Source organism: Macrosteles quadrilineatus, unplaced genomic scaffold, assembly GCF_028750875.1.
Source record: "Macrosteles quadrilineatus isolate MER2022 unplaced genomic scaffold, UCM_ALF_1.0 Scaffold_4__1_contigs__length_99947679, whole genome shotgun sequence".
Taxonomy (NCBI): domain Eukaryota; kingdom Metazoa; phylum Arthropoda; class Insecta; order Hemiptera; family Cicadellidae; genus Macrosteles; species Macrosteles quadrilineatus.
This window is the reverse complement of record NW_026542597.1, coordinates 22,615,785-22,625,023: the sequence shown is the minus strand read 5'-3', so window position 1 is coordinate 22,625,023 and position 9,239 is coordinate 22,615,785. Positions and strand designations below refer to the sequence as shown.

At 35.5% G+C, this 9,239-nt stretch overlaps 1 protein-coding gene across 3 annotated transcripts in view; it reads left to right on the top strand.

Moving 5' to 3' along the window:
- The first annotated feature begins 164 nt into the window (after positions 1-164).
- LOC128991415 (cordon-bleu protein-like 1) overlaps positions 165-9,239 on the top strand; it is a 71,592-nt gene continuing 62,517 nt past the window's right edge. For all 3 annotated transcript variants that reach the window (XM_054414267.1, XM_054414270.1, XM_054414266.1), the window contains exon 1: positions 165-386. The gene's annotated coding sequence lies outside the window, so the exon portion shown is untranslated. The remainder of the gene's footprint in view (positions 387-9,239) is intronic.

The window sequence follows — 9,239 nt, the reverse complement described above, 5'->3', positions numbered from 1 at the left end:
TCAATGGATGGTATACACTATTGGTTGTATAAGCTATAATCCATTCACCCTTCTGATCATGGTGGCTAACCTGTAAATTGGAGCACGATGATTGGTTGGCGGTTGCAAGCAGAAGATTGTTCAGGAGTTTTATAGTTTTCGTTTGTTGTCAGTTGTCAGGGATACAAGCAAAGCAACAGGTGTTTTTCTTGAGTAAAGACGATGTACGTTAGTGACAGTTGTGTTCAAATCTTAAAATTTTTGTCGGTTATGTTTTAAGTTTGGTGTTATCAAAGAAAACCTTCTTAGTTTTTATATCTTCGAGTGTTAAACATCGAGTGAACTGATACCGTTGGATTGTTTGAGAGGGTCTTCCTAACTGGACAGTGGACTTCAAACATTTAATTGTGAGTGAACCCAATTCACTGTGTTAAAAAATTAGTTTTTAGTTTTCAAATTATTTAATTAATATCTATTATAGTCTGATTAGTTTAGCCTTTCATGTTTCAGTGGTATTCCATGACTGTGACATCAGGTTAATAGGAATACCCTAGTTTAAATAATTTGTTACAAGTGAGGTTAAACCCTTCTCATTTTATAAGAGTGTTTAGGCATACCCTGCCTGTAATTAAAAAGATGCCATGCACTTAATTTAGAAGTGTTTTTACAGACACAATAAGTTAAGTAAAACAAAACCAAGAGCAAAGTACTAGTTGTAGGCTACTTGTAATGTTGTACCTTAATAAACAATTTAATAATATAGGCTAACAATCTAATTATCCTCTAGTTTTTATAAGTTAAGGCTGCACTTTACTTGACGTCCTACACTCATTCGATTGTTTTTTTATTCGATATTTTCATTCGATATATCGTTTGGTTAGTTAGGTTAGGTTAACCTTACCTAACTAACCAAACGATATATCGAATGAAGCAATCGATTAATCGAAATATCGATCGATATTTTCATTCGAATGAGTGTAGGACGTCAAGTAAAGTGCAGCCTAAGTTAACACAACTTCTTTAAAAATGTGTTCTTCTCAGAATCATAAATATGTACCCTACACTTCAACAAAACTGCACACTTCATATACCTTCATTGACCATTCCACATGCATTTGTAAAGTCTATTGGAAAATAAAGCTTTGATTTGATTTGACTAATCAAATTTCCATTTCATTGAATTTTCACTTAGCCAAATATTTCCTTAAAACACATAAGAAATTAACAATTAAAATAACACTAGCCTAGGTGTTCTGTATGTAATTAGAACAAATAATAAATGTATTTGTAAAAGTACAATTTGAACCAACTTTATTCAACACAAATTAAAAACAAAGTGAAGAAGTAAACATTATAACCAGCTGGTAATAGTTATAAAATAAATAATCAATAAGTAAAGATAGACATTTAGGATGTAACACCTCCCCTTCTTAAGTGAGCTTCATAAATTGAGTCTATCCACGGGTTTATGTGTCCTTTTTGAACGTCTCACTGTAATAGCGGGAGTTGGTGCCTCTGGAACATCTGGTATGTTGTGATCGTTGGCCTCTGGAACATCTGGTATGTTGTGATCATTTGTTATGTGGTTTTCGGTTGGTATGTTGTGATCATTTGTTGCGTGGTTTTCGGTTGGTTCCTCTCTGACTCCTCCAAAATGGACTCCTCCAAAATTTGTTGGTATGAATACTTGATTTTGCTCATTCCTTAATGAAAACTCACACAAGTTTCGCCCTGAACGTCTAATTTGGTCTTGATGACGTCTGATTGTGCCACTGCTTGTGGATATTTCATAATTTCTTGGTCCTTCTTTTCTATTGATCTTTCCAAAGCCCCATTTGTTGCAGGTCCCATAGAGGCGGTAAGCAACAGGGTCTTGAGCTTTAAATGATTTTTGCCTGTCAGAATATGATTTTGAGTCAAAATTTTGGTTCATTTTTTGTGACAAATCAGGATACAATAAGTCAAGTCTTGATCGAATTTGACGTCCAATAAAGAGATGTGAAGGAGACTGTCCTGTAGTACTATGTGGAGCTCTTCGATAGGCCATTAAATATCTCTGTAATTTCAACTCAATTGAGCCTTCCTCAAAGTGCATGGCTCTGATAGTATCTTTCAAGTCTTGTACATAGCGTTCTACTTGGCCATTAGTAGCAGGATGGTAAGGTGCTGATCTCTTGTGTCTAATTCCGTTAGATTTAAGAAATTTTTCAAACTCTAACGAAACAAATTGCCTTCCATTGTCTGACACTAATATGTCAGGGATTCCAAAAGAGCAAAAGAATTTCCGCAAAGCCTCAATGGTTTTATGTGAATTTATAGTTGTAAGTGTTACAATCTCTGGCCATTTACTGTAGGCATCCACAATTAGGAGAAAATAATGGCCATAAAATGGTCCTGCAAAATCAACATGAACTCTTTGCATAGGCCTTGAAGGATATTCCCAGTGGTGAACTGGTGCTTTGGGTGCTTCATGTTGTACTCGTTGACATCCCAAACAATTGAAGGTCATATTCTCAATGTCTGCATCAATTTTAGGCCACCAAACATACGAACGAGCTAGTCCCTTCATGCGAACTATACCCACATGAGCCTCATGAAGTTCTTTCAAAATTCTTGGACGAAGTTGTTTGGGAATCACCACACGATTCCCTTTTAATAAGCATCCAAGCTGAATTGACCATTCTTGTTCGTTAGAAGACATCGGGTGATGGATTGGCTCCCCTCTGATTAGTGATTGATAAATATCTCTAAGATCTGGATCAGATTGTGTATTTTTTGCTATTTCTTCAGCTGTGACAGGTAATGTATAGATTTGTTCTATTTCATGAACATCGGCTGAGTCAATAACAGCAGCTTCTTCAACATTTTTAGGTAGTCTGGAAAGTGCATCAGCATTAACATTGTCTTTGGTTGATTTATACTTTATGTCAAATGAAAATGCCTGAAGGAATATAGCATAATGTTGTAGTCTTGTTGCGGCCATAAGTGGTATTCCATTTTTCGGTCCAAATATTGATACCAGGGGTTTGTGGTCTGTAACTAGGGTGAAATGACGTCCATAAAGGTATTGGTAAAAGTGTTTAACTCCAAAATAAATTGCCAGGGCTTCTTTTTGTATGACACTATACTGTTTTTGTGTTTGTGATAGTGTTTTGGAAGCAAATGCAACAGGTCTTTCGTTTCCATCCGGAAACACATGAGAAAGAATTGCCGAAATTCCAGATTGACTAGCATCTGTTGCTAGAATGAGTGGTAAGTGTGGGTCAAAATGGCATAGTATATTCTCTGACATCATTTCCTCCTTCACCAATTGAAAATCTCGTTCACATTCTTCAGTCCAATTAAAAGGTACATTAGCTCTTGTGAGATTAATAATAGCTTGCATCTTTTCACTTAAGTTTGGAATAAACTTTCGATAGTAACTTATCAACCCAAGGATTTGTCTAACTTCTTTCACATTACTTGGTCTCTTCAGGTTTCTTATTGCTTCGGTAATATGTTTACTTTTACTTATTCCCTTTGACGAGACATGGTAACCAAGAAAGTCAATCTCTGGTACAAGGAATTGAGATTTAGAAACATTAATGTGTAAATCGTTGTCTTTGAACCGATTTAATACAGCACGGAGTCTTTTCAAATGTTCTTCCTCACTGTGGGCTGTTATTTTGACATCGTCAAAGAAAACATCAACACCATCAATACCTTCTAGAATATTTTCCATTGCTGATTGCCAAATAGCAGGTGCACTTGCAATTCCGAATGGTAGACGATTTACTCGATATAGACCTTTGTGTGTATTGATTGTGAGCAATTCTCTGTATTCTTCTTTCACTGGCATGTGTAGGTAAGCTTCGGATATATCAATCTTTGTAAATTTAGTCGAATTACCCATTCTGGCCAAAATATCATCAATGCGGGGCATGTTGTGTTCTGGTATTACCAAATGGGGATTGAGGGTTACTTTGTAGTCTCCACACAGTCTGATATTCCCATTTGCCTTCATAATCGGTACAACTGGAGTAGCCCAAGAACTCTGATTCACCTTTGTAATTATACCTTCTTTTTCTAGTCTGTCGATTTCTGCACTAACTTTTGGTAACAAAGCATAAGGTAGTGGTCTAGCTTTTTTAAAAACTGGTGTAGTGTCAGGCTTTAAGTTAAGAAGTGCTTCTCCCCCTTTGAAACTTCCAACTCTTGGTTCAAATATGGATTTAAATTCCATTAAAATGTCGTGTACTTTGGGATTTGAGTGTTTAACTCTATTCAAGTCAGCTCCGTGAACGTTATTTATGTCTGACCAATTTATTTTAATCGATCTCAGCCATTCCCTACCAAATATCGTATCTCTATTACCATCGACTATATACAATGGAAGATATTTGGTTTGGTTACCGTAACCAACCTGAACAATGGTTTTACCCAATGGAACAAATTCATTTTTGTTGAAATCTCTTAATATTATGTCTGGATTCATTAGAGGTCTGTGTTTTGGAAAAAACTTGGAAAAGTTACTTTTTGACATCAAAGATACCCCTGCTCCTGTATCTAGTTCAAACGGAATAGTTTTCCCATTTATTTTTATGTTTAACATAATTTTCCTAAATTTATCTTCTGATGTATTCATAGAACAAATGTCAATAACATTAGTTTCCTTATAGAGGGATCTAACAGAATTGTTCATATTTTGTTGTAGAAATATTTCACTTTGATCTTCGAACGAGTCTGTTATTTGTTTTACATTTCTTGAAGTAGTGTTAAATGTAGTCTTATTTTGTCTTTGCAATTTGATAGGTGCATTAGGATTCCTAAAACAAATCTTTGCTAGATGCCCTATTTTTTTACAGAAGTTACATGTTGTATTTTTGTGTTTGCATTCAGATATGTATTCATGTAACTCTCCACAACGGTAACATTGTTTAAGATTGGTACTGTTTTTAGGTCTTTGAAAACTTTTCTGTTGTACAACATTTAAGTTAACTGGCAATTCATTTTTTTCATGATTGAATTTTGATTGGATTGTTATTGAATCGTTTTGAGCCTTTTCAATTACTTGAGCCATGTCTACAGCTTTTTCAAAACTCAAATCACTGTCACTTAGAGTAATTAACCTTGTCTGTATTTTTTCATCCCTTAGCCCGAGTATGAATTGGTTTCTCAGGGCTTTTGACAGAAATGTGCCGAAATTACAATATCTAGACAACTTTCTAAGATCCAATGAAAATTCAGAAACGTTTTCTCCTTCATATTGGTGTCTACAATGAAATTTGAATGTCTCTGATACTTCATTTGGTTTTGGTGTAAAATGTGAATTAAGAGTTTGAACTAATTCAGCATAGGATTTAGTTATAGGTGATACAGGATGCAATATATCCCTAAGTTTACTGTAAGTGTCTGACCCAATACAGTGAAGTAACGTAATTTTCTTTTTATCTTCCGAAATGTTGTTATAAATGAATGATATCTCTAGTCTTTCCATATACATTTCCCATGTTTCATATCTTTCATTAAAGGGTCCAATCAATGCTGAGTTAATCATTTGAATGTTTTGAGAGGTATTTGAATTACTTGTACTCACCTCCATCGTCGCCAAATTGTTCTGTATGTAATTAGAACAAATAATAAATGTATTTGTAAAAGTACAATTTGAACCAACTTTATTCAACACAAATTAAAAACAAAGTGAAGAAGTAAACATTATAACCAGCTGGTAATAGTTATAAAATAAATAATCAATAAGTAAAGATAGACATTTAGGATGTAACACTAGGTTTAAAAAGTATCTACATATTTGCTTAGTAAAGTGTAATTTCAGTAAAATGTTAGTAGCTGGTGTAAAATAAATAAACTTGTCAAGTTTGCTCTAAATGTAAGTTATGCATACACAAGCAAATGTGAATTTCTACTCCAGTTTACTTATTCTCCCTAAAAATAACATAAGATTTTTAAATTTAAAACCCCGTTCCCATAGTCCGATCATACTTGTTAGCGAACTTGTTTGAATAGGTTTAAGTTACATGTTTTTACAAAATTGAATAGAAATTGGATAATTTTTTACTCAAGTTATTGTGCTAACGTACACACACACACACACATGAAATTATTGGGATGTTGTTTTTTTCATCTTGCTCTTGTATCTTGTTTTTTTTTTGTTTTTTTTTTTACAAGAGATAACAGTAGGCCTACATCCGGATCTAAGTCTAACTATATGTGACCTATGGTAATAGGGTTATCCCCTACTGGGAAATAAAAGGAGTTGCAGAGCTATAAAAGGAATTTTCGTGAATCCGCACAAGTTTTTTTTAAGGTTATATCTTATATCACAGTCTTAGGTTTTTTTAGTTAACTGAAGCATTACTGTAAGGTAAAGTTCATTCAATCCACAAAGTACTTTACAAATGTATGAGAAACAAAGTAAGGCCTATGAGAAACCCAAGAAATTCAAATCTCGGTTGAATTTTCTTTTGTAAATTTATTGCTGATGACTAAAAAGTTGTTCTTTGGAAGTAATATCAGTTCCAACTGCCAGTTAAATGCAAGTTTAGATATCATGTAAACTGAGCCAAAGTTTAAAGCTTGGACAGTAGCCTAGTTAAAAGCAGGAGTAACTGTAATCATCCTGATTAATAAGGAGATTATAACTTTTCAACCATCATGTCTATTTTTTCACATCGCTCGTAGTTTGGTTTAGGCTGCATTTTATTGTTTACATTAAAATAAACAAGATTTAGCCTAATGTACATACAGTACCGTATATTGATTTATCCACAATAAAACTATTGTTGAACCAAGTCCTAATTTATAATTTGCAAGTGTGTGGTTTTATCTTAGATGGCCAGCCATACATAAAAATAATTCTACCACTTTTTTTACCAACAATCAACTTTTAAGAGATGCCCTTTGTATTGAATTTGGAAAATATAGGGTTGGCCTCCTATTTAGTTGGTTGGACAACTAACAGTCTACTAAGTATTGCTTTGCTGTCAAATTTTATGTCACCGCAGTGAAAATATAACTATTAATACAATTTTATGATACATTGTATGACAAAACAAACGTGAAAAGAAAAATTATTATTTTCTTGGTAGCTTTCCTCAGTAGCTTATTGGTATTGTGAGTGGACTAATATATTTACAAATATGGGCCCAAGGATAAGGCTTAGAATGAGGGTTATTCATAATAACCTTTTCTCCATGAATTCAGAGTAAAACTCTTGAGCAAGTTAGGCCTATATCACTTGTTAATTTCTGTACTATTATGTAAACCCTCATACAATTTATGTATTGAGTAAACCCTCATTAAATTATTTAATTGACTTGACCCTCATCAATCCAGGATAATTGGGAAAATTTAGTCATACACATGTAATCTGTGGTACCGGTTACCAGTAGTTTTAATAATTTGAAATAGGCCTAATGTCAACACTCAAATGTATTTACATTTTAGCTCCATATTTGCTTCTGAACAATTTCCCTCATGAAATTCTCTAAACCCTCTCAATTACATAGGTACCGGTAGTATTTTTTTAGTCTTTGAGGTGCAAGTTAAATTTTTGTTTTTAATTTTTGTCGCGCTAGTGGCATTTTAAATTGAGGATATGCGGGGATCGAACCTGTTCCCTCCATCAACGTAAGTTCGAGCCTAGGCACCTTAACACCTTTTTAGGCTAGCAACACACCCTTTCCGAATTCATATCCATCCAGTTTTATTTGTATGAACAGTGTTACTATTGTGTGTCGTTTGCTCAAAGGAAAAATGTGATAGTGTGAGTTTAAATCCTATTGTTAGTGGGTAGTTTCAGTTTACAGTGACTTGTAACCATTGCATATAGGAACTATAACCATACATACGTGTAGTGTTATATATTCAATGGTGGGACATAGCGTATGAAACACTACTTCTCAGACCGCTGAGGTTGGCAATCGTGAGATGGGTCGACCGAGGCCCTGCGATAACAAGAATAATGCAAGGCCGTGGCGCTTCCCGCAATTACCGTCGGAAATAAAAATATCCACATTATCTATCTTCGTGAAGCGTCACAGTGTCGTAATTAGCGACATTTCCTACGGGAAGAAGAAAAAATGGTAGCGAGAATAACAAGAGTTGCTATGGTGTAGGAGTTGCTTAAATGCGTGGGGATCAAGATCATGAATTGCAAATCAAAGACGCGACATAAGGGCTGAAATCAACGAAGAAGTTGCTGATCAGGTTTTCAAAATCAGGAATGTAAATCAAAAGCAAGGCCTAGGGTCATTGATAATGGGATAGAGGGGGGGGGGGGGGTGTCGATAGAACGGTTTCAGGATCTGGAATTGAAAATTGAGGCTCGAAATTAGGGTTGTTAAAGTTAACGAAGAAGGTGCTTACATTTTGGTTTCAATATGAGGGGTTTAACATAGAAAAAGGTTAACATCAGGGTCTTTTAAGTTGGCGTTCGAGTGCTGATAGATGTTCTAGGCTTATTAAAAAATTAAAGACTACAACAGCGTAGTATTCCATTTTAAGGCTGCGTACAAACTGTTCCGCGGTAGTTTTAGATCATACAAACCGATCCGGGGGTCTGGCAGTTGGGAGGTAGATAATAGAGTCGCCTGAACTTGAAACATTATAATTGATCCGCGAGTCGTTGAGGGAGGGTGGGGGGGGGGAATTTATTCCGGCTGTATGTGGAGACAATTCCAAACAACATTAACCCAACCATGTTTTATCAACAATGTTAAAATACATATTTGCTGATCAGTGGTCAATTAAAGTAAGCAGTAATTAGTAATTAGAAGTACGTAAGAGTAATTAGTATCTGCCTACTTATGAGCACGTTTCCCCCAGAGAATTCGTACTTGTAATTTGGCTGCGTTACAACCCCTGCATGTGTCTATGTACTTTCCACTTTCCCAATTTAACTATAATTTTACTACATTTTCCCCTGTTACCTTCACCTACTTTGAAGAGCAGTTTCAAGTGGATCGTTTACAGGCGAGAGCAAACTGCTCCGCGCGTATGTTCCGGAAGCGCATACGACGTTACGGCGAGCACCGGAAGTGAAATTAACCTCTGTTCTCTAACGACCTTGGGAAAATCATGCGAGTCGGGTAATTGGAGAGTGCAATCAGTCGTCCCTTACAATCGTTTCTCTAATGGCGAGCTTTCCTTTGCCGCCGTGGCGGGTGTGAACATGGACATGCGTGGTCGTTGATAGAGCAAAGGAGTTTTGGGAAAGTGTGGGAACTCCGGGTCCTTTTGGGGGATAAGGGCGATGATTTTGG